The sequence below is a fragment of the Hetaerina americana genome, unplaced genomic scaffold, assembly GCF_022747635.1.
Source record: "Hetaerina americana unplaced genomic scaffold, ioHetAmer1.1.p SCAF_4, whole genome shotgun sequence".
In the NCBI taxonomy this organism is placed as follows: Eukaryota; Metazoa; Arthropoda; class Insecta; order Odonata; family Calopterygidae; genus Hetaerina; species Hetaerina americana.
Window position 1 is genome coordinate 100,978,701 of NW_027286985.1, and position 25,715 is coordinate 101,004,415.

At 39.4% G+C, this 25,715-nt stretch overlaps 1 protein-coding gene across 1 annotated transcript in view; it reads right to left on the reverse strand.

Moving 5' to 3' along the window:
- LOC139692527 (uncharacterized) overlaps nucleotides 1–25,715 on the reverse strand; it is a 356,986-nt gene that overhangs the window by 257,121 nt on the left and 74,150 nt on the right. Inside the window, exon 2 of the mRNA XM_071590749.1 lies at nucleotides 14,314–14,468. The gene's annotated coding sequence lies outside the window, so the exon portion shown is untranslated. The remainder of the gene's footprint in view (nucleotides 1–14,313; nucleotides 14,469–25,715) is intronic.

The window sequence follows — 25,715 nt, forward strand, 5'->3', positions numbered from 1 at the left end:
AATGAAAGGGAGCTTTGAAAGGCTATTACGACCAAGGCATACAAAAAAAAATTACATAACTAAGATTCATAAGGGCGAGAAATTTTCGTTCGGCCAATGTAACTTAAGTGAAGCGTATCGGATTCAGAGGCGATTCAGAGGCCGAAGACAAGACCACGATTACCATTTGTTTTTTATCCCTAATATCTAAATCGAGCTGTGTGACTCACACAATAAGTGCGCGAATCGCCTTAGAGTATTTCAATCTATTTCACAATTGACCGGTGATCATCGCCAGCCAAGTTCTCACTGTTAATTCGAGGCATTTGAGTAAGGTCTCTCAAAGGTGGGATTGGGGTCAGAATACCGGCGTCCGGCAAAGATTGACGAGGGTCAAACCTCGTGATGACCTTGAGCCCAGAAGCGCTTGATTTTAGGGCTACAGCAAGACGACATCAGGGACATGCGAGTCCTTTTTCGTCTCACATGTGACAGATCAGAGTGCGAAGGGTATGATAGTTTGGCACGGCCCCAAGAGGAGAGAAAACCTTGAGTGTTAAATCGGCCGACAACCAACCATTCGCCCTCGAGACTTCTCGCTGGTTTCTCTTCGCCGCAAGCCCCGCAACCAATTGCGTCATTTACTGTGAACCGCAACCAAAATAGCGAAATATCGTAATAGTATTTAAATATTTAACAAAATAAATGAGTAATGCAGTCAAAAACGTTTCCCTAGTCACAATAAACGCGAAGCGCTGGAATTAGATTTGTGGGACAACCCGAAAGCCAAATTTTTATTTAACGACTTATTTTAGGCGAGATTGAGACTTAATATTTCTTCTGCCACCTTACCCATTCACACGCATCAAAGATATTTACAAAAATTCATGACCTTAGTGAAGGAAACCCACCTAGGCGGGAATCGAACCGGCGATCTCTAGGTTGGGAGGCGAGGAAGTTACCCCACTGCCACGGGGACCGGCAATTTAGCGTAAGTAGTGAATTTACGTGATCAAAAGTTTTCTTCTTAAAAAACAACATCGAGCTGATTTCGTAATCATGTCTCACCGTCAAAATATTACCGTTTCTCACGCGGAAGAATATTTAATGCTCTTAGATGAGAGTGGTGATCCCTGGCTAGGGTTCCCTTAAAACGCGGTTCGCCACACACTGCGGGGTATCGAGCGAACTAATTATGCCAATCTATGTTCTATTATATATAATGACATTTTTATTATTTGATGTAGCATAAAATTAAAAGGTAACATACGAAATCTCACATAGAATCCTCAAGAAATGGATACACTGAGAAGGAGGAAATAAGAATAAGAAAAATCATGGTTGATTTCCATGACGAGAGAAGCCTCTAGAAGCATGTTTTTATACATAGGTATGGGATGTGGGAAATCTGCGACTCATACAAAGGCAGAGAAAATGTACCCAAAACTATTTGCTAAATACACACTTCAAAAATGTGCCATTCAAATGAAAAATTATCTTGTAAAAATAAAAATGACAAAACTAACATCAAATAAATTTTACTCGTAGGCATTCCGTCTGAGGAACATAAACTGATGCCAATGTAATGTAATATTCTCCGTTGAGGAATGGCTAAATGCCAATCTTTCAAACAAATTCTTTTACGTAGATCTTAGGACCGAGGTCGGCGCTGATTGCACTGAGGCGTGGATTTTATTATAAATGATTTTAGGTCACGATTTCGAGGATTACTTTCATTTGCCGCGGGGTAAGCCGCTAACACAGCAAATCAATTTCTCACTGATATAATATATTTCCTTAAGTATATAGGCTGTAAGGGAGGGTTCAGATTTCTACCAAGATGCATAAGCACAATGAGGTACCCAGCAAAAACCTAGTTCCATTTGACAGACTTAATATGCCGTATCTCAAATGTTAATATTTATAATGTGTAGATAATTGAAGATCTATCAGTGAGGTCTTAACGATAGAGATTTAAGCAAGTAACCAGAAGATTGGCTCTCTATTACTTTGCATCATGGGGCTGCACCCATTCCAGCCTACCTGCTTAGATTCCTTGATACCCCAGTATTAACCTTTCCTAATGATAAGCCAAGTCTTCAAAGCGCTCAGATAATGCTCCTTTGCTTACGGAATTAAGAAAGCGCGAATTTTAAAACTGCAGACTCGACAACAAAATTGGGAATTGTAGAAGGATGAGAATTAATTGAGGTACTGATACCATTTACGGAAAAACCACTAGAGAAAATAGATGAGGTACTGATACCATTGACGGAACAACTACTTGAGAAAATAGATAAGTTTCCCATAGAAATAACAAAATTATATTTACTACTCAGAATGACGAATAATTTATTGTGAAAGTTGGGCATAGATCAATTTCGGCGAACTACGCCATTAACTTCCTATGATTTTCTCACTTTATGACCTCCGTATTTACAATTCTTTTTTCCCCCTTCCATGCTTAACCAAACCAAGATCTGTCCTTTAAGCAAAAACTTACCACATCCCATTTTCTTTTAATGCTTCCTCAGTCCCGTTTCTAAGAATCTCTATTGGCAAACTACAACCTTTCTCTGCCATAGTTAAATGCTTTCGTACGGCTTCCTCTATGTCCACATCAATGAACTGAAGAGAAACGAAGTGAGTTTCTTCTTTCTTCTACAAACTAATATCTCAAAAGCCTTCCATAAGGGACCAACTTCAAATTTCTGGTTTCAAACCATACAACGACTCGTAGCCACATAGCCACATACCGATGTATACCCTTACGCAGAGACACACTTTCAGTAAACGATTAACACTGCATAATCCTTGACATAGTACAAGTCCGTCAATGATTTGTGGAAGAGTATTTAACTTAAAAGGCGTTCACCACGCTCAGGAGAAGGGTCTCCATTGTCTTCGCCAGTCGTCTGTATGCGAATCACTTGAAATTCAAAGATCGCGGCGGCAAGAGGTATATTCTCGGAGACATCAGAGTCGCTTTTGTCTCGGAGCGAGGGGATTACGTACTCCCTCGCCTTCCTCGCCCTCACCCGCCGTCTCTGCCCTCCCACGCCCCCGGATCCGAGTATGCCCCGTTCAAACAAGAGGGGCCCGGCGTTTTGGGTGTACGCGGCGCCCCCTGTGGCGTCAAATGAGGCAATTTTTATGCTCGGTCGAGGGAGCACTTGAACGCTCTGTTTGCGTGGAGGAAAAGTTTGGGGTCACGTCACTCGGTCGAATGCGGTTCCGGGGATTTCCCCATCCGGGGGGAATTAATTGCTTTTGCTTGCTTTGCCAACGAAAGCGTAGGAGAGCCGACAGCGAGAATACTTGCAAGGCGCAGGTGGGTGGGAGGAAGGTCTCCCGCACACACAAAGGGAGAATTGCAACTACTCTATGTCAAACTTTCGAAATTCAGGCGACGCTCGTCCGGGCGCATAGTGAAACGCAGGCACATCGGGAGTGTACTCTTTAGTCCGGAACATCTACACACCCTCCGGCGAAAACTTCAATTTTGCTATTCACCAAAGGAGAAGAGGAGACCAAGAAAGGACAAAGCGCACAAGGCCTTGGACAAAAAACAACGTCGTTCAACTGAACCTACAGAACACGTGATTAACTTTCTAACAGTGCATGATCAAACTGATGATTTGCGTAGGTGTGTCACGATTGGGATTGTGGAAGTCAGACTGGTGACCTAAGATCCCCCACGACATACCCTGGCGGTAAATCATCGCGGCCGATGTAGACTGCAATATGTCACGCGTAAAAATATCTTCACATCGCAACTCTGCTAATAAATCATGTCTTGCCACTTACACTTTGTTTAGGTCAAGAACGGCATTAATCAAGACAATAGGCAAGCGCCCTCACACATTTGTGTCATTCAGGATAGTGATTTGGATTATCTTCTCATTTGCTCTTTTTATCTTCAATAGGGAAGAAAAAGCATATTTTCATGGCCCATATTTCATTTCCCATAGCAGGGAAATGAAATATGAACCATTGATGCGGCTACACGCTACAAGCACAACTTGATTTGAAAACAGTCAAACGTAGGTACTTCTTAAGGAATCAATACCAAGAATCAACGCATTCAAACCAACCTCCGGGCCAGATCAAATACCCTCTCGTATATTAATTAAGCAATTATGGCAAAGTGATCTCCCATTACTAACAATCTAACGACTAAGCAACTACCTTCGGAAATTTCACCGTATCTAGAAATCATGAAAAAATCTATGAAAAATCAGTACGGTTTCCGAAAAGGTAGATCCTGCGAAAGACACCTTGCGCCTTTTGTTCATGATATTCTTATTTCAGGCAAGAGCAATGTTTGCCTTAATTTACTTTATTTTTTATAGTTTCTGTAGCGTTATATGGTTATTATAGTTATAAACGGTAGTATAGTAAAGGAGCAATGTTAGAAGAGGAAAATTACTTTATTTTATTCATATATACATGTATATATGTATAAAAATAAATAATAAAAATACGTAGGTATTTATGCATATATAAGTACATTCATATATGTGTATATGTGTGTATATACATATATACGGTCAGCCCGTTGGCTGGGGCACCGCAAATACACCACAACCCGATGAAGTTTTCTCGGGTCTTCCACCGGGTCAGGGGTTCCATGTTGGCCGACGTTTCGATGCCCGACCCGAGGTTTGGGGGGAGGTTTAGCGTAGCAACGACTGGTTCACCCATTCGTTTGATTCCCAGGTACTGTGATTACAAATGGCAAGGGAAGGAAACATACTTCCGGCCCCAGCGCCCGAGGATCCTAAATATCCGCCAGTAGAACGCACGGTTTACCAATGCCTACTTCAACGGTGTTTCTAACAACCATGGAGTGGGGTTCTTCTAACCTGAGGACAACTGGTGGAGAAGGACGATAACATTAAGATACTCTTTTCCACCGCGCTCACCACATTTCAAAAGCCTCCAATCTACGTCTCTCCTCCAGCTTCAGCGACCATGTTTCCGCGCCGCACGTAATTAAGCTCCACATCAAAATTTTAACGAGCCTTTACACAACGTCCCTGTCATAAACTTCCTCCTCCTTGTGAAAGCCTCTATGCCTATGACGAAATTCTTCACCTTACTTCCATACTGCGTTGACAATTTTGTACTTGATGGGTAGTATTAAGAATAGGCAGGGTGTTCCTGTGTCACCGGTGCTCTTCACCGGTGCTCAGGTAATGATTAAAGAGGCGTGGGAAGAACTGGAAGTAGGAATGAAAGTGGGCGGGGAATTCGTAAAACCAGTTAGGTTTTCTGATGACCAAGCTTTAGTTTGCCAGTCAGCCAATGGATTGCAAGCATTGCTCAGTTAAATGGAAATTGAATGCGATATATACGGGATAAGAATCAATATAAATAAAACTGAGACTATGCGATTTTCAAGGAAATAAAAGACTATGCTATACATTAAAATAGGAGGGCAAAAACTGGAGCACGCAGAACAGCTTACGTATCTTAGAAGTGTTCCGGACCAACACGGTCAAGTAGTAGGGACGTAAGGAGAAGAATTGCTCGGAAAAGGAGCTTTCACAAGGAGAAGGGAGTTGATGACAGGGACGATGAGTAATGATAATAAAAAATGACTCGCCAAAACTTGGATTTGGAGAATAGCTATGTATGGCGCGTGTATATATATATATATATATATATATATATATATATATATATATATACACGGTAGTTTATTTTTATATTAAGGTAGTTTATATATACGAGGGTCATCCGGAAAGTAGTACCCGTTCGTGCCGCATGAAGTGCTGCCGACGCGAGTAGCCGCTGGACGAGGTCAGATAGCTTCAGTGGCTTGTCTGCCTTCTCTGAGCCAAGTTGCGTGACGCTAGCATTGCCTGTGTTGTTTCTGTGATTGTTTACAATGTTTAAAAAAATTGAGAACGCCGCCAGTTGTGAAGTGAGGGCAGTGATTAAATTCCTCAATGCAAGAAACGTTCGCCCATGTGATATTCATCGCCAATTAAAGGAGGTGTATGGAGACAATGTAATGGACGAGTCGTCTGTTCGGCGGTGGTGTCGCAACTTCAACATGGGGAGGGGGAACACACACGACGATGAGCGTTCGGGGAGACCGTCTGTCATTACAGACCAACTGGTGAGCTCAGTTGACGAATTCGTGAGGAACGATCGGCGCGTCACAATTGATGACATCTGTGAGCATTTTCCCAATGTTTCTCGAACAATTGTTCATGAAATTGTTAAACACCATCTGCATTATGCAAAAATTTGTGCAAGATGGGTCCCTCGCGTATCTCAATGATCTGGCGGCGAAGGACTATGCAGCAGGAATACAGAAACTTGTCACACGTTATGACAAATGCCTTAATTTGCTTGGAGATTATGTTGAGAAGTAGTTTAAAGTATCCTCTTTCAAATAAAATTTTTTATGTTTGTTAATATTTACTTTTGTGTCTTTATTTCACGAACGGGTACTACTTTCCGGATGACCCTCGTATATATATATATATAAAATATCTTCGAAATGGAACGCTCTTCGGCGACGCACAAATATATAAAAACAGATGTAGATTTTTAGAATATAGAGACACAAAGAAAGGACTCTCACAATTCACAATTTGTTATTTGACGTTTCGACAGCACGGCTGTCGTCTTCAGAATCATATATATATATATATATATATATATATATATATATATATATATATATATATATATATATATGTATATATACATATACATTCACTCACGCATATAATTCATTTACATACATTCCTGTACCCACACAATTACCCTATATTAAGGGAGCGCACTTTCACCTTTTTGTACCATGATTAAGCTTTCCAAATTTTGGATACCTCTGTTGGAGACCATCCGGTGACTCGGGATGGCCGTGTGTGTGTGTCGTATGTTGAGGCTCACGTTCCCGTCGTCCCCTCATAAAATATCCCAGCGGGATGTCGTCGCGTGCCACGTCCCCTCGGGAAAAGTGGCAAATTACAGTGGGACATCATCACCTCCGTCCTCCAGGAAAATAAATCTCAGCAGACGATTTCATTCGGCCAGAGGGGGCGCCACTCTATTTAGATAAAAACTCCATGGTATGAACTCGGATTTTCCCCGAGGCAGTCTCTCTTCCGAAAGGTTTGAAACATCGCTAGTCGATTACTATAATGCTTCGCCATTTACAGTCATTGGTTGATGTGGATTCAGCCCGCGGCCCAAAATGATTAAATACAATATTTATTTAAAACCTCCAGAACATATATTAAATCTCAAATTATGCTTCGATGACGGAGGGAAAGAATAATCCAATGGCTTCCAAAGTTTACGTGCACATTGCTGAAGTTAAGATGCATAAAATATTTTAGAAATTTTAACTAACAATTATTCGCCATCTCTTGGCTAAAGAATTAAAGTTTGCATAAACCCCCCACGGATTACAGTGGCAATTACGCATCATCGGTAGATAAAATATCAGACAATTAAGGTAGTTTTTAGAACACACTGAATGTAGTGTAAAGAGAAATAGTTTAGGAAAAATGTATGGACCGACATTAGGAATAAGTATATTTACCACGGAAATATATTTGTACCATGCGTTCCTCCATTCATAAGAACAAATATTCTAAAAATTCCCTTGAAGACTTATCACCTCCCTCAAAACAACAGCCTCTGTTTAATTCACTTCTATATTTGATCACCATCACCATCATAGTTTTAGAAATCTGTCGCCTAAATAACTAACGCCACGCCTCCTCAGCCCATATCCTACCTTGATCAAAAAGTTCCCGGAATAACCACCGTGTGGCGCTCCCATCGTTCCGATTTGAGTTCTGTTTTTCTTGTTAAATTGGTACATCTGCTGTTGATATTCCCTTTAAATCTTAGTGTCATAACTTGACATTTGCAAAAGTTACGGTCGGTTTTCGGTATGTCCATCAGTGCTTCCTGCGATTTTTCCATTACTTCCTCTCGGCTGCTAAAACGCGTTCCCCGTAATGGTTTTTTAACTCGATTGAACAGAAAGAAGTCACAGGGAGCCAAATCAGGTGAATTCGGTGGCTGTTGGATGGTATTTGTTGCATTTTTCGTCAAAAAATTACGAATAATGATAGCACTGTGCGACGGTGCGTTATCATGGTGCAAAATCCACGAGTTTTCTGCCAACATTTCCGGTCTCTTTCGGCGAATTGCTTCACGCAAACGTCTCATAACGCCCAAATAATACTCTTTGTTTAATGTCTGGCCTTCTGGCAAAAATTCATGATGCACTACACCGTTGTAATCCATGAAAACCGTCAGCATTGCCTTCTTTTTTGACTGAAAACGACGTGGTTTTTTTGGTCTCGGCTCATTTGGTGAACGCCATTCACTTGCCTGATGTCTGGATTGCGTGTCGTACTCATAAACCCACGTCTCGTCTCCAGTAATGATCCTTTTGATGAATGTGGGATCGGATTCAGCCTCGCAAATCATGTCTTTTGCGACGTCAACACGGTCTCTTTTTTGCATGAAATTGAGGTCTTAATTAATAATTTAATACAAGTTCGTTGTTGCAAATTTAAATCCATTTCTGAAATTGTAAAAAATCGCCAACACACACAGAGATAGATGTACTCTTGGCTACGTAACTTTTGCAAATGTCAAGTTATGACACATAAGATTTAAAGGGAATATCAACAACAGATGTACCAATTTAACAAAAAAAACAGAACTCAAATCGGAACGATGGGAGCGCCACACGGTGGTTATTCCGGGAACTTTTTGATCAAGGGTATACACAAAAAGGGCGCTTTCTAATCACACGACCGCGTCCTCTCTAGAAACTTGTCTCTGCACGCAAAAACGGTATCCCCGGTAATTTTTCTATCCGCGGTCACCGCATCTGCAACAGCCCCAGATAAAAATGAATTCACAGAGTTATTCCAACCAGACCTGCCACTAGAGAAACACATGTGTAAATGCGTATGCACAGATTTTCACCAATGGAAGGAATCTTTTCTGTACTTTAATCTGCAAGACACAGAAAATAGAAGGGCAATTGATATTTCTCGTTCTTTTATAGGAGAGAGAGGTTATGCTGCCAGCATTTATAGCTCATCCCAAAGCACAGTTCTTAATGCTAAGAGTCAACAACTAAGCGAACTGCAAAGAAAATGTTTCCCAACTGGAGCACTGCACTAATGATAACAAACCAAGGTGGGTCTAAAGGCAAGTTACAGCCTATAACAACGAATTCAACCGTGTGCTTTCGCTTGTTGTCCGAGGATATTATCCACTAACCTTAAACGTTTGTTTGTATAATCGTTTGTTTGGTCAATAGCAGAGTTAAAGATAAATCTAAATCTGCCTTCTACCATGCAATCCGCCACAACGGTGTGTAATAGTGTAAATAGATCCGAAGCCATTATCGTATTTGGTAATTATTTGAATACGGCATCGTTTCATATTTAAACAATTCACTTTTTCGTACGAAAACATCCAATTAATCTGCTCTTACGAATTATGCAATGAATTAAGCATTTCTTACATGCACCCACATAGCTCTTTGAATACTCTCTGTAGTCGAAAGCGAACAATGTAGTCCAGAAATAAAATATTCCCTAAGTAAATAATACCTATATATAAAATATTTTATAATATCTGACGCATGGTGTAATCAACTGAATTTATGCAAATTATGACGAAGAAGGGCGTATACACTTGAGTCTTTCAGTTTACAATTTCAAATATTAAACTGTTAATGACCAGACCAGTTATGGGTCTCCAGTGTTAATAAATTTGTGTGCGATTCCTGGTGGGGGAAATTTGAATTTTCTTTGGCCGCTAGCCACTAGATGGGAAGACTTTAATTTAAGTCTAAATGAACGTGTACCCAATATGAAGAAAGCAGCCGCGGGGAATATGATTCAAGGATCCAGGAAGAAGTTTACTGAAATCTTTAATTTTAGAATATATTAAAAGTGAAAATATTAATTGGATTAATGATTCTCGAAATTTACATTTTCATTGGTGACATAGGAAACTCCATTGATAATTAAATATTTCAAGGTTGGATAAATTTACTTTTATATTCTTTTGCAGCCTTTGAGACAGGTTAATATTTCAAATAGGAATACGTATATGAAAATTGAATTACTCAAGTGCATACGTAAATCTTCCTCATAATTTAGATAAATTCAGCTGATAGCAATATGCGCCAAATGCATGAAGTCGACTATTCCATAATGTGGATTGGATAAGCAACGAAGAGGTTAGGTAATCGGAGGATCGAGAGGAGGTCATGTAAATAAAACTTAAAATAAATAAAGGATAACTTAATTATGAAACAACAAATACACATGAACAATATCGTCATGATACAAATGAATGGGACGAACTAGAAGGGAAGATCCTAAATTTATCACATAGACTACATATTATCGAACGCGAAAGAAAATAAATCAGCAGATATGAAAAACTAAGACCAGAAAATACTAAAATTGGGTGGGTATAAAATTTATCTCAATATTGGCTAGCTTAGAAAATTTTAAAATACTGTTTCCAGCATGAGATACCAAATTTTTAAATCATATTTAGTGCACGTTAGCGCTATTGATAGTCAAAACTATAAATATGGTATTAGGAGCATAATTAGAATTTTGAAATAAATTTCAATAGCCCATGAACCCTTCTATTAGTTCGATGACAAACGAAATCATGTAACATATAAGTCGATCATAATTCAGCTAGGGAAAATTTTATCGCGACGGGTTTTTCTTTCATTCTTATCACAAATCCATCGCTCTCTCTATAATTTAAAATTACCTAATCGCTGATAAGGGCACAAAAATACATACACGAAGATGATTTTTTTTCGCTCGTTTCCTCAACTTGTAACCAACACAACAAGAAATCCATTTACCACCCCCACAGGTTTTCCCTAAAAAATAATACCCTAAAGAACTTGGAAATAATTTTACTTTTCTATCTATGATTTAGATAAACTATTTCGATTTTTTAATGCATCTTGCCCAAAATCTATTCGCAATAACATACGTGGCAGTGTGGAATGCATTGGTACAATTAAATATCATAAAAATTAATTTTCAAACATTCCACTTCAACTAAACTGTACAGGTTTATCCACAAAACCATGGCTAATCGATTTAGGGAAAAGAACTCGTACAGCTCCTGATCCTCGATTATAGTAAGTGCTTTTATGGATTATGGTACAGAAATGCGAGGTGTATCTCTTAAAGGGGTGTTCCAAGTTACACCAATACACTAAATTTCAATTATTTTGGTTCGAGGACATCATTACGATTTCGAATGCAAACGAATAAATTATTCCGGTCGGAGATATAGCGTACATTCCGATTGGATTGCGTCCAAATGCATCCAGAATACTAGATAATGGCAGCAGCGTGACGGGATGCCTCTAATTTGCAAACAAATTTCAATCCCTTTGTATCAACCGGTAAGCGCGATCCTGTTAGCAGGCCTATTCATACATGCAAGACGGGATAGGCAGTCAGTCCCATACACACTGACCTCTGTGAAGTGCAAATATTATGCCTGCTATGGGGTTGCTATCAAGCCGTAACCTATTGAGCCAGGCATAACCAAATTAAATTTTTCCTTGAGCCAAACCTCAGAGATATATCCGGACACGCCCTTGACTCGATGCAAGTCTATGGGTCTCTGTCGGTGACGGAATTATGGTTTATAATACAATGAATGCATGCAGATCTAATTTTCAGTTCCTAGGACGCCTCACTGAGGAGATACTTAACCCTTTAATCTATCCAAATGCTACCATATGCTCGTAACATGATTATGGCTGTAAAATCAGTGCGATGATGTGGGATGTCAAAATTGGACCGTGTCGTGGGCTTAACATTAAGTCTAAAAGGAAGGGTTTGAAAATGAAACCCAGAGATAGACGCATAGAAACTGCGGCCATAGATGATCACGACTTTCCAACTATCTAAAAATAGTTATCGCAGATTTTTACGGCTCATCATTCCAGAAAATATATTCCATAAATGTACATATTAATAAATTAATTAGCCATAATTATAGGTATGTGAATATTACCATATTAATCTGGTATTGTAAAGCCTTAATCCTGTAGGAGCAAAATCTGTTGGTTAAAACTATTCTTTCGGAGGAAGAACTATTTTACGACCAAGCAACTCTCCTCGTTAAGCATTTCCTTTATATTCGAAACCATTTTATTAAGAGATAACTATTCAAGGGGCGTTTGCAATCTCGTTTACCTCAAAGCTAACAACCAATGACTATTAAAACGTTTAAACTGCTTCTGCTGAGATTCTGCGAAAACGATCAACAGTCAACCAAATTCATCCCGGGACAATATTAGCTGATTAAATACCGCAACGATAGCTACTGGCAATGGAAACTGTTGGGAAAAGAGTGGGAGGCCATTGCCAACCTACGGTGGCTAATTCAACGGATGAAAAATAACACCCACGTATATTAGCAGTAGTGGTAGTTTTGAGGGGAGGCGACCGACAGCTAAGGTCATTTGCGCCATAGGAGATGGACAGGAAAGGATGAAGGGTGGAGAGAAACCCGGCGTCGGCATTAGCCTACTCTTTACGAAAGGCGCCAAGGGGTCCGCAGTTTAACGTCCCATCCGACGGACAGCGTACTCACTCAAAGTGCCCTCCACAAAGCACCTCAAGTAGGGATCGAGATACCTCTGAAAAATATTCAACACCGCCGGGATTTGAACCCGCACCCTCAGGGTGGGAAGCCAGTACGTTAGCCCCCGCACCATCTAAACCCACGTATATACCGATCATGCAACTTTTCGGCAAAGGGCGAGACGAGTGAGTGAGATGGAGAGGCTTCCTCGCTCCCTTGAGTGAGAGGCGAAATACCAGAATGTAGATACGATAAAGCACTTCACCGATACCCTCAAATTCCCTCTCCCACGGCTCCGTGGGGAACCCATCGGTTTCTGGGTGCTTGGTTTCGAAGAGTGAAATCCGCCGATTTCTTTTTTTCCCCGTGACATGCCTTATAGAATACATTACGGTTGACGACAAGATCAGGCATTTTAAACGACATTTGTGAAGCTTGATTGCAAATAGTGTCCAATAAAACTAAAAATATTGACCTTGGGACAATTTTTTTCATGCAAACGTTTGTCGCAGGGTGATTTAGCCATAGAATGAGGTAGCAGCTGTATTGAGGAAGAGATAACAAAAAGTCAACCCGAACCAATGTGTAGAGAAGCTTGACAATACGGATTACGCATTCGGTAGAGTCCGTCCACGTGGACTGGATGGTACCATAACCAAAAGGAAGCCGGGTTGATTTCTATAAGAACAACACCAACGACGTCGAGCAGAGAGAGAAACGGAGAGAAAAGCTGTCAGAGCGTGACAAAACGAGCATTAAAAAAATAAATTATGCAGGTTTACAGTAATAAAATAATATAAGGTTTTTAAATTTTAAGTTGAATTACTTACACCCAATACACTCATAATGATTGTAAAACCTACCATTGTGAAGAGGTTTTCTTTGGAAAAATATTATGCCTTCTGAACAGATTTCTACAATTCAAAAGCTTCAATACGAAGTGCACTAAACCGCCCGTGGTAATATAAAAATGGTTTAAAAAACGTTTTCGATCTAAACTCCACATTTGAAAAAACGCATGATCTTATAGATATATGTATAAACATAAATGTATACATATATGTATATGTATACGTATACGTATATGTATATGTATATATACTCGTATATATACGTATACGTATATATGTATATATGTATATATATACATATATATATATATATATATATATATATATATATATATATATATACATATATATACATATATATATATATACATATATATATATATATATATATATATACATATATATATACATATATATATATATATATATATATATATATATATATATATATATATACGTGTATATATATATATATATATATATATATATATATATATATATTATTATGTTCGTACGTATATTCGAGGAATACATATATTAAGCAGCCAAGCCAATTTTTATTTGTAATTGTCTTTTTTCGTGTGCTTCAAAACTAAAGGCAAAGCGCAACACGCATAAGTTAGGGTAATTCAGGGACGTGTTGAAAGGGGTGCTTCCGTAAATTCGGCAACGCTAACGCTCCCCTTACACCATGGCGTACACCAAAGCGGGGAGGATCGACCTTTCCCAGCAGCGGGGCGCTTCATCAAAGCTATTCTGTCATATTTCCGTCACAACCCCGCCGGAGAAGTATCCTCTCGGGCGGGGTCGCAGGGCTTTCGGGGGAGGAGGCACTAACCGTAGGGAAACTGGGATATGATCCCGGCGCTGGCTGCCGAAGTCAATCACCCCACGTGAAGATGAAACCAACGTCCGATAGACCGTCGAGGAATCCCCCGAGTCCGGCGCCTCTGACACCGCGTCGCCGAATCTCCTCAACGTTTGCCACCACGCCTGCGGAAATGAAAGAGAGATGAAAACAATGTTATCAGATTCTTGAAACAACTTATTATCAGGCAGTGTTTATGTTTTTAATTAATAATCTAACTGTTAAGGTACGTTTTGGATGGACACAACAGCCAAATTAATATCTCCTGACATAACAAAACCCCTCATCCTATTCTGAAACAAGTTCCTCCTCATGTCCGTGTACTGCCTTCCTCCCTTCATCCCGTCCAACATCTCTACCCTATTCCTGCCCTTTCCTCGTCTGTCAAACATTCTCTCCAAGTAGCAGCAGTATTTAGGGGAGGCGAACGACAGCTGAGGTAATTTGCGCCATTAGGAATGGACAGGCAAGGATGAAGGGTGGAGAGAAATCCGTCGTCGGCATTAGCCTACTCTTTTCGAAAGACGCCAAGGGGTCCGCAGCTTAACGTCTCATCCGACTGACGGAGTACTCACTCGAAGTGCCCTCCACAAAGCACCCCAAATGGTGATCGATAGCCACGGTACCATCTCGATCCCCACATTCTCTCCTGTATAACATTCTACAACATCCCTAACAATCAATACGACCTTTATCCATTTTTTCTGCCTCCTTAGGATTTCTCCCAACAAACCCCTCTCCTCGCCCACCACACCCAACACTTCCTCATTTGCTTTTCTTTCGGTCCATTCAACTTTCTCGATTCTTCTCCACACAAGAATTTCAAAAAACTCCAATCTATGCGTATCCTCCTGCTTCAGTGACCATGTTTCCGCGCCGTACATAACTACGCTGCATATCAAAGTTTGCACGAGTCTTTTTTCAACATCGTTAATCAACGTCCCTGTCATCGACTCCCTCCTCCTTGTGAAAGCCTCTTTGCCTAGGAAAATTCTTCTCCTTTATGTCACTACCACTTGAACCATTTTTGACCAAAACACTTCCGGGGCACGTACACTGGTCCACCTGATCTAGTTTCTGCCCTGCTATTTTAATGGCATACTCAGGCTTGTTTTCTGGAAAACCGCAATAACTTGGCTTTATTAATGTTGAGTGATTGATCCCATTATCTATCGCACTGAATTTCCCATTCACTTAGCACGGCTTGTAACCCATTGGTTGACTGACAGACTAGAGCTAGGTCATCAGCAAACCTTACTGATTTTGCGAATTCCGCGCCCACTTTCATTCCTACCTCCAGTTCTTCCCATGCCTCTTTAATCATTTCCTCCACATTTACGCTGAACAGCAACATTGATAATGGGCTACGCTGCCTTGCACCTCTTCCTAACACTGCCCATCCGGACTCCCCGTTCCCCACTCGCACCTGAGCCGTCTGAGACAAGTACAGGCTGCGAATTAGCCTCCTGTCCCTCCAATCTATTCCTATTGTCTTCAATATGCTTAGTAGTTTTTCCCAATTCACACTATCAAACGACTTTTCGAAATCTACGAAACAGGCAACTCTATCCTTACTCTCTATCCTTTTAGTGATGAGCCTGAGAACAACTTAAGCTGCGTAGGATATCAAACTTAAAGAGTCCTGTAGTCCTCACATGATGTAGCCTTTACCGTTTTCGGAATAGGAACTAGCACTGATCTCACAAAGTCTTCCGGACAGATTCCTTCCTCATAGGTACTACGAATAAGTCCATGTAGTCTCTTCCTCCCACATTTTCCTAAACCTTTGAGTAGTTCCGCAGGAATGTTATCCAACCCCACGGCCTTATTTAGTTTCATCTCCCTTAATGATCTTTCTATCTCATCATCGTGTATATCTAGACCAAAGCTATCCTTCTCTACCAGATGTTTCTTTTCTATGTCTAACTTTGTTGGTCTAAGTTCTTTACTATACAATTCTTCTATATATTCCTTTCATCTCTCTTGGATCTTTCCTGCGTCAACTATTACCTTACCCGCCTTATCTTTAACTGTTAGCATAGATCTTCCCTTCTAACTTCCCGATAAAGATTTAACCTTGCTGTATAGCGCACCAATTTCCCCCTTACTTCGCAAACTTTCAATATCCTCGCACTACGTTTTCTACCATGCTTCTTTTGCTTTATTTGTTACCCGTCTCAATTTATTATACAGCTCTTGGTACTAAATCTTCCCGAACTCTTTGTTTATATTCCTCCACGTTATTCTCTCATCAATCTTTGCAACCAATTCATCCGTGATCCACAGTTTCCTTGTTCTTTTTCCGTGAACGGTTCTTATAGTGTCTTTTGCGGCTCTCGATATTCCATTCTTGATACATTCCGATTTCTTTGCGATAGTTTTCTGCTCTTTACCGTCCTCCATGGTTTTCTCTATAGCCTGGAGTTACTCCTTCCGTGTGAATCCATTTAATGCATCTACATTCCATTTCCCTACCGCCGCCCCAGCCTTGTCCTTTTGAAACTGACGGTACACTCCATAACAACTAAATTGTGGTCAGTGTACGCATCTGCTCCCGCGAAACTATGCGAAATGATCATACTTTTCTAAAACTTTTGCCTAACCATAATATCATTTAACTGATATGTAGTGTTCATTAGTACTTCCTAATAAAAGGAAGTGAAACCAAAATTTAGGTTAAATGGAAGTCGAAAGATGGAATTCTTATTGGAGTTTTTACCGAAATTCGCTACTTCATTATAAGGGTGCCGTTTGGATGATAGTTAATCCTGAATAAAACCAGCGAAATACGAGTGCAATTTGCCCAATATCAAATAAGTAAAGAGAATGATACTGGAGACTAAAATATTCACAGATAGCCAATTCTTTCTGAGTTTGCAGGGTAGTATTGAAAGCCCGTTACTCTCCATGGTATACGCTAAATCACGTCTGCTACCAGTGCGCAATAATACAGCTAGAAATGAGAGATGTGCGCAATAATACTGCTAGAAATGTAAATATTTTCTTCCTCCCGGGCCATAAGGGTAAAACCGGCAATGTGATATGCAAATAAGCTATCAAGAGAATGAAGCAGGCGTGAACCGAATGGACCTGAACCAGTCATATTAGTTATCCTTCAACCCGGAATTTTAGAGATGGGAGCATGGGCCACAATCCAGCAAAATGGTACCAGCCACACAAGGCTTAAGGAAGGCCAAAACCCATATCCTGGACCTATTACAAGCTATGCAAAATACTTCTATTTCTTGACAGAAGCTACCTAATCACAACGGTGGAATTATTAACCGAAAACCATCGAATGAAGAGAGGCCTAAGCTTTTTGGGAATAGGGAATGCCCCAATGCGCAGATACTGCGAGGGGTTGAATTAAGCCACATCCCACATTTTTGCGAATGCCCTGACATAGCCAGAATACGGAATCTCTGCCTAGGATCCAAATTCTTGGATCGATTGACGGTTGATTGAGGAATGCACTCAAAAGGCATCCTGTTCTTCCTTAAGGCGATGGGGCTCTGGGGGTCGAGACACTAAAATGGATAACATGGTAGACCGACAAGCCTTAGTGCCTTGGCGCCCCATTTACGGGGCCTCCACCTAAGCTGTATCTAAATTGTTCATTACAGGTATGGAATATATGTTCAGTGCAAATCAGTATCCTGTGAACTAAATATTTACGGAAATATGACAGAGAGCGTATTAGAAATGTGTGATTGTGATAGCAACAAAAATATTATATAGGCATCATGCCAACGCAAGAAAAGCATATATATTCCCAGTGTATATGGTTGATAATATAAGGAACTTTGATATTAAATGTGGACAATTATTTTTAAAAACTACTATACAGAACTTATATCAAATACAGAGTGATTGAATTCACATTCATCGGCTATTTTTACCTTGAAATAGAGATTTCCAGTGCTCCTTCTATCCATATATTATGTTACGTTCTACTGTTCAAGGTAGGTTTTGGAAAGACACGCAATGAACAACTCTCTTACATTTCTTAGCCTCGCCTTACCGTATCTGAAACCCTACGCTGCAATAAACCATTTCTCACTTCCGCATACATTTTATCTTCCTTCATTATGGTCCACCATTCCTATTCCAGCCTCGCCTACATGAAGCCCTTCTCTTGTAGCACTTCACTCAGTATTCCATCCACAATATACATAAATGCTCTTAGGGAGTCCATCTTTCATGCCTTTTTTCTATTTCTCCCAAAAACTCTTTGATCCTCCGCCACCACGTCTAGCGGTATTTTTGATCCCCAATTTCACCTTTTTCATCTTTCTCCACGCCCACCCTTCAAAAGCCTCCCGTCTAAACCAATCATTTCACTTCAAATGCCAATTTCCCGCACCAAACCAAATTGGGCTCTATATCAAAATACTCACTCGTGTTTTCTTGGCATCCTTATTTGACAGAGTGGAGGGAGTTCATCTCAAAAACTCCCACCTTCCTGTTAAAGCTTCTTCACCTAACCCAATTTTTCTCCTTACGGCCCCACTACTATGACCATCGTGGTCCATAGCACAGGCAAGACTAAAATTAAACATCTGCCTTTCCCTTTTTGGAATTGGAACTATCGCTGACCTAACGAAATTATCCGCCCAAATTTTTCCTACATAAATGCTAAAATGTAGCCCATAAACGCTCTCCTAGACCCTTTTAGACCCCATAACGTCAGATGGGGATTTTATCAATCCCCACAGCCTTATTTGATGACAATTTCCTCAATACCTTGTTCCTTCTCTCTTAAATCTATTTTTATCTGAATTTAAATATCTTATTTTTTAATTATTTGTATTCTTGAAATTTGATTATTATTTTAATTTATATTTCATCTAATATGTTGCACATTTTAAGGTTGGCCTGACACTATTTAAAACACTCTGCGTATACTACTATTCTTCCAGTCTGTGAAGTTGAGAGAACCGATAGAAATTTTTGTGATTGTAGCAGCCAATACCGAATTTGTGTATTGTGAAAATTTAACTTATTTCATATTAAATTAGAATTATTGCTAAATGATGGTTCCTCTATGTTTTCGGCTGATGAAATGTCAAAGTACGGTTTTTGGCATGTGGTTGTTAAAAATGTTTTATGCTCGAGGGTAGAGACCTGCAAATCCTACAAGGCGGAATAGATGATAAATGTGAAGATCGTTGTCCTTTAATTACTATGCTACACTTTCCCCCTGCAAGTGTCGCAAAATGTGATTACCGTCAAAGCGACTCTCCCTTTAGTCTTTTAGAAGTTGGTTCCTCATTCATTGAAAGGTGGAAGGGTAACAGAAAGGACGAGTTTACTTTTCTAAATTATGATGGATTGGCACCTTCGCGTTTGTTAAAGTTTTTAAACAAAACAAGAACTGACGAATAGTCTGGATTTTGACACCTGAAAATATTTGCTGAAATAAAAATAATTCAATCGTTAAATTATTCACCATTCGATATTAATGGTATTATTAATTTTATTAACGGTATTGGCTCACCACAACTTAAAACAACTTTACCGCGTAAAATAGATGAAGGTGAATTTTGCTAAAATTCTTTTCTAAAAAGGCATCTCCTTATTTTTGCTTTCGCCGATCCAAATGGAGTACGTACGGCGAAGCACAGCTGCCATAATACACTGATATTACCTTCACTCGTGTGTTGTAACATTTAAGAGAGGAATCACTAATATTCCAATACCTGGGAGGGCAAAGGGAGGAGGAGGAAAACTTTTCGAACAAGACGGGCCAATTCATAAATCAAAAGAACAGCTTTGATAAAATGGTTAAAAAAAATGTATTTATTTAAATTTCTTCGAGAGAATACTGCTTTTGACTTCCTCAAGCCCTGGATTTAAGTTCTCAAACATTCTGTATGAATACCATTTTGGTTTCCTCCTCTAAAAAACTGGGAATATTTAGATGGCATTAAATATAAATATTGCTTAAGACTGATTGAAATATTACTACTACTATGGGTATTCTACCGTTGAAGGCACATTCCGTATGGACACAGACTGAACAACGATAAAGCAACTCATTCTTCGACTAACCTAAGAAATCAACCTGACGTCTGTCATATACCATAAATTAGACAATTAGCCCTTTTTTGATTCCACATATTTCCTACCTCCCTTCATCCCGTCTAACATGCCCACTCTATTTCTGCCATGACCTCGGTGCCCTGGGCTTCTACACCCATCCAAATCTTTAACAACCTATTGCCACTCTAAACGCGCCGCATCATTCTTTCCTGCCTTCCTCACATTTCTCCCAAAAACCCTCTCTCCTCCCCACCCTACCCAGCACTTTGTCCTCTGTATTCCTTTCTATCCACCTCAGCTTTTCCATCCTTCTTCACAGCCACATTTCTAAAATCTCCACTCTACGCCAGTCATCTTTCCTCAACAACCATGAACGAGAAAGGTACAATTTTCACCTGCTCCTGTTCATGTACTCCTGTTTTAATATTAAACTTCCATTTACTCTCGCTCTAAAGCTACATGTATATTTTACATGTACTCTCATCCCGTAATAATTCCACTGACTTTCCAATTTATTCAACAATGCTTGTCAGCCCCTTGGTTGTCTGGCAAATTTAAGCTAAATCATTCGCAAATGTGATCATATGAATTTTCCATTGACTTTCATCTCTATCTCTAGTCCTTACTATGTCTTTTCCATTATTTCTTTCACACATATAGTCGTCTTTATTTTTGGGCGAGAAAGCGTACATATAAATAAAACATATACGTAGAACAGCAGGAGTGATAATGGAAACCAATGCCTCAACCCCCTTACTCCCATCCCAACTCTCCATCCGCGGGTCGCTATAAATTATAATTTAACTTTTTTTTCATTTTATAATTTCAATTAAACTTAAATCTTTCATGAAACGTACCCCAGGAATAAAAAAAATAATATTTCGGTATTTTCCTCTAGTTAAAATGTCTTTAACTTCCCATTAATTGGAAATTACTGTACTTAGTGAGAAATATACTGTATATATTATCATCCCCTAGGAGTTAGTGTGGGTTAACTTATGTATTTGGAAGGATAGGTCAACGGGAAATGCTAGATACACGAAAAACTCCACACAATATTTATAGCTCGTCTGTGCGCAACCGTGCGTGAAAGCGATAACAATGGAAAGGTTTCATTGTTACGACTAAAGTCGCCGCGTAAATCCAACGTCTGCTTAGTCTCTAGGATCGAAATAAGTACTTTTCCACCAATCCATACCAGTACTCCTGGACGGGTATTGTACTTGACTGGGCGCCAATTCAAGACCAAGAAATCTTAAATATTCAATTTCGCATTCAGTTTATTGTTGTTAAAATACTAACTACGCAAGAGCAAATGCATTTATTTTATTCATTTACCTTTTCAAAACGAAAACTTTCTGACTTCATTCCAATTCCGCTAACATTTTTAATCCGTGTAAGAATTCATATGTCCGGTTGTACGCTATTAAAGGACAGTGGAAAGTTACTTTGTATTCTTAATTTTATTAATTCATATGTCATTTTTCTGTTTTGTTTCGCTGATTTTCCTTGCTTTTTACATAATCTCCTCATGAAGTTCATGGCATCTATATCTATTATCATGTTTCGAAGATTCCTATTACCCTTTGGATTGTTAATCCTAGCACATCATATCTTTATATATCATCTCATACTTCGTCGGAATATTTTACGTTCTTCATCCTCGCCAGTAACCTGAAGTGATATTTGATTACCAATTAGTGGCCTTCAGGCTTTGGTTTGGCTTTGTTCCAAATTAGTGGCCTTCGTCATTAATTTACCAGAGGTAGGCGTTTGACGGTCAAAATAAAAAAATTACGGATAATAATATTCTTATTGATTTCACCAATAATTCAAACTTTCCAAAATTTCGACACTGCTCAATGGACCCATTCCCGTCTCCCTAACTCTACGTATCACTGGCTCTTCCGTGGTTGAAATAAAAAAAGAAACGCCCTCAGTATGGCTATTAAAGATTTGAAGCTACAAGTATAAAAATACCCTTGAAAAATGTTATTCCTCGTGGATTAAGAGAATAGAGTTTAATGTTTAAATCCTTTAAATTAAGATTTTTACAGCATCATATTTTTAAACTGTCGAAATTCTCTGGAAACAAGCTTCCAAGGATGTCAAAACCAGGATTTGTAAAGAAAGTAATACCCTTGGCTTAAAACCTTCATCGGGGTGAGTGACAAGCATTGGCAGGGTTTGGACGATGGACTTCGTCCCATGGAAACTGTTGGCAGGAGCGATCAAATAGCGGCTTGCCACCATCCATGGAAGTCGACAATTTGCCGTTCATTCCGCAGCTCCAATTGCTCAGGCGAGGAGTAATCTCGCGGATGCTCCACGAAAAGAGCGAGAGATTGAGCTATCTCTATAATTACATCGAGTTTTAAATTGTCATATACGAGCTCGGACTCGGCTATGACTGGAACCACGTTGGATTGTTCCGCGCCCTGAAATTGCAAAGGTAAAAAGAGGAGAGCATATAACCCGTGTGCGACTAAACCGCAAGATGGCATCTTCCAGCTATTAAATCGTTTCAAGTGTACTCATTTCACGTACACGCTAATCGGTGGTTGGCTGTTTCACAATTAATTAAAAATGTCAAGCCTTTTTGATCAAAACGGATACCGTGGTTTTTTTCAGTCAACAGTAGTCCCATATTTCACTCATCAGAGCTAAAACTGATTTTCACAATCGTACTTTCAAAATCAGAAGCGCGATAAGTACCTAAACTATCGCATATTATGCTAATTGAGCACACATTATATATTGAGTTTTGGAAGTGTTTGCATGCTTAATTATAAATAAACTTTGGTGTTAAACAGAGATGATGGTATTCTAGTGGGTACAGCGCTGGGTTACCGACTTGAAGGGCCGGGTTTGATTCCGGATGGGTACTCTCAGCTTCACCAAAGCTGTGTTATTTTTCGAGAACGAGGTTTTCTTAGGAAACCACACTTGACAGAGGGAAAAAAACTGGGCCACACCACCTCTTTAATTTGTAAATTTCATAAAACGTTGGGCTTAGCATCAGGTGAACCTTACACTCGCCTATCAAAAAAAATCGAGTTGATTACTGCGACCGATGGTAGTTTTATGTGATAAAATTACAATGAGAAGCTAACACATTTTCCCTAAGGTTTTATCCCAAAATGTTATCCCATAGACAGTAAGGGCACAATACAGAACCTGAATCTGGAGAAAGTAGTTGCAGATACAGTTTAACTCGAACATTTTGTGGATCTCTGAGCTGCAAGATCATGTCCAACCAAAACAACAAGAAACAAATAAGCTATTAACATGAGGCAATATAGCACATCTAGCAGCCTATCAAAAGCCATATCAATGCCTTTTGTAATATTATCGGGGCACTAGTCTCACTATTTCGCAATCTTTTCCGATTATTGGAAGAAATTTCAGTTTCTTTCATTTGCTAATTAGTCGGTCTGGCAGCGTTTTTTTCCCCTTCCGACCACATTTACTTCATTTTTACTTCAGAATAAACACTTGACCACTTCGTAATTGCACCTAAATCATAATACAGACACTCCTTAGTTAAAAAACCAATTCCCAATACACTGCACATTGAAAAGGAGGAGACTTAGCAACTGAGAGAATATGGTATCATCAAACAGGTGTAAGTTCGTTGAGTGGGGATTTAAGTTGATGTATTCATATGCTAAATTATTTGTTTCACTTTTGTGTTCGTCATGGTTTTTACAAAGCACACTTTCACTGTTAAAAATTATTTCGATCATCCGATTCACTTTTATCAGTTTCCCGAATTTTTTTCACACACTCATTATATTACACTAACATCATCCAACTCCCGCGAAATTTAGTACGATCGCATAAAATTAAAGGCGCAAGTATGTCACACATTTAAATTTTACAGGTTTTTATCGGAGTTGCAGCGAAAAATAATACCGTGTCCGAAAGATTGATTTCAAAAAATATTTATTTGCAAACTCAGTAGGCAGACCAACGGGTGACTTCGTTCAAGTTATTCTTTTGATTTTGCAGTAGTTTCTTTTAATTTCTGCAAACTTATGTAGTCTTCGCCGTGCACGTATGTTCTTTACCTTAAGCATTCATATACCTGTTATGGGATGATTTTTAGGGGATGTACGGGGAAATACTAAAAGGTTAATCGCTTGGAAAAATAGAGGTAATTACTTTTCTCTAAGTCATTCGATTGTATCAAACTTTTGTTTACTTCACCGTGAATAGCATTATATGATAGAATTATTAATATAACACTATTATTTGTGCATGAATTAAATAACTGAGTTTAATATTATTCTGTATTAATTTTAGAACGTATTGTCGAAATATCACCGATGTCGCCAAATACTGGTTCCCCAGTAATAATAATAATAATCCGAGATTAAGACTCTGGTAGTCCCTTCTTCCATTTAGTCCATCGTCAAAAACATTGAATAAAAATATAATAACATATGAGTGCTAAATAATATAAAAAACTAGGTAATGATAATCGATTAACAAAGAATATGCATGAGTGCAAAGAGAATAGAAAAATAAGCACAATTGTGTGAAAAACGTAAGGAATAGGGCTTTTATTCTTGACTAAAAAACTCTGGTAAACTGTGGGGAGGAGGTAAACGGTGGGGAGAGGTAGGAAATGGCAATCAAAGGGATTGAAGGAAGAAGGTATCAACAAGACAGTTGAAGGACAGGCAATCGGAGTGGGGGGTAATACTCAAAATGGAGGGTGATGGTGGCGATCGAGGGCAAATCCTTATTTTTGAAATAGGGTCATGTCAAGAAAGACGGACTTTCTATGGGCGCCTCGTTGTATTGCTGTTAGTAGCAGCTCCAAATGCATAGATGCTGGAAGACTGGCGTCGAATTAAAATATTTTCGTAGGGAATCTTTCCCTGGTTGCTGCGATATGATGTAGGCCAGGCGATTCTTTCATCTCAACTTCTTAAATTTAGATGAATAAAAAGAAAATTCATTTAGATTTGACTACCGTCTCACGGAATAGCAGCAAAAACTTGCACTTCCCTTCCGCCGTCAGCCGAGCGCCTTCAGCTCGACCGGTTCCCTTCCACCTTCCCACCCCTTCTTGTCCCAAAAAGACGCCTCTCCGAAATTCGTACAGCTGACTACACTTCCTCTACATTTTCATTAAAACTTGGAAATAAACAATGCTTGAACACAAACTTCTTCCACATCTGCATCAATCCGTCGTGATCTACCAAAGAGATGTGTGGCAAGCACGAAGTGTGATGGGTAAGGTATATTTTCTATCATTATTCGTTCATTAGATAGTACCATGCAAGCCAGCGCTACCGTGCGTGGTAAGGGTTGATTATACA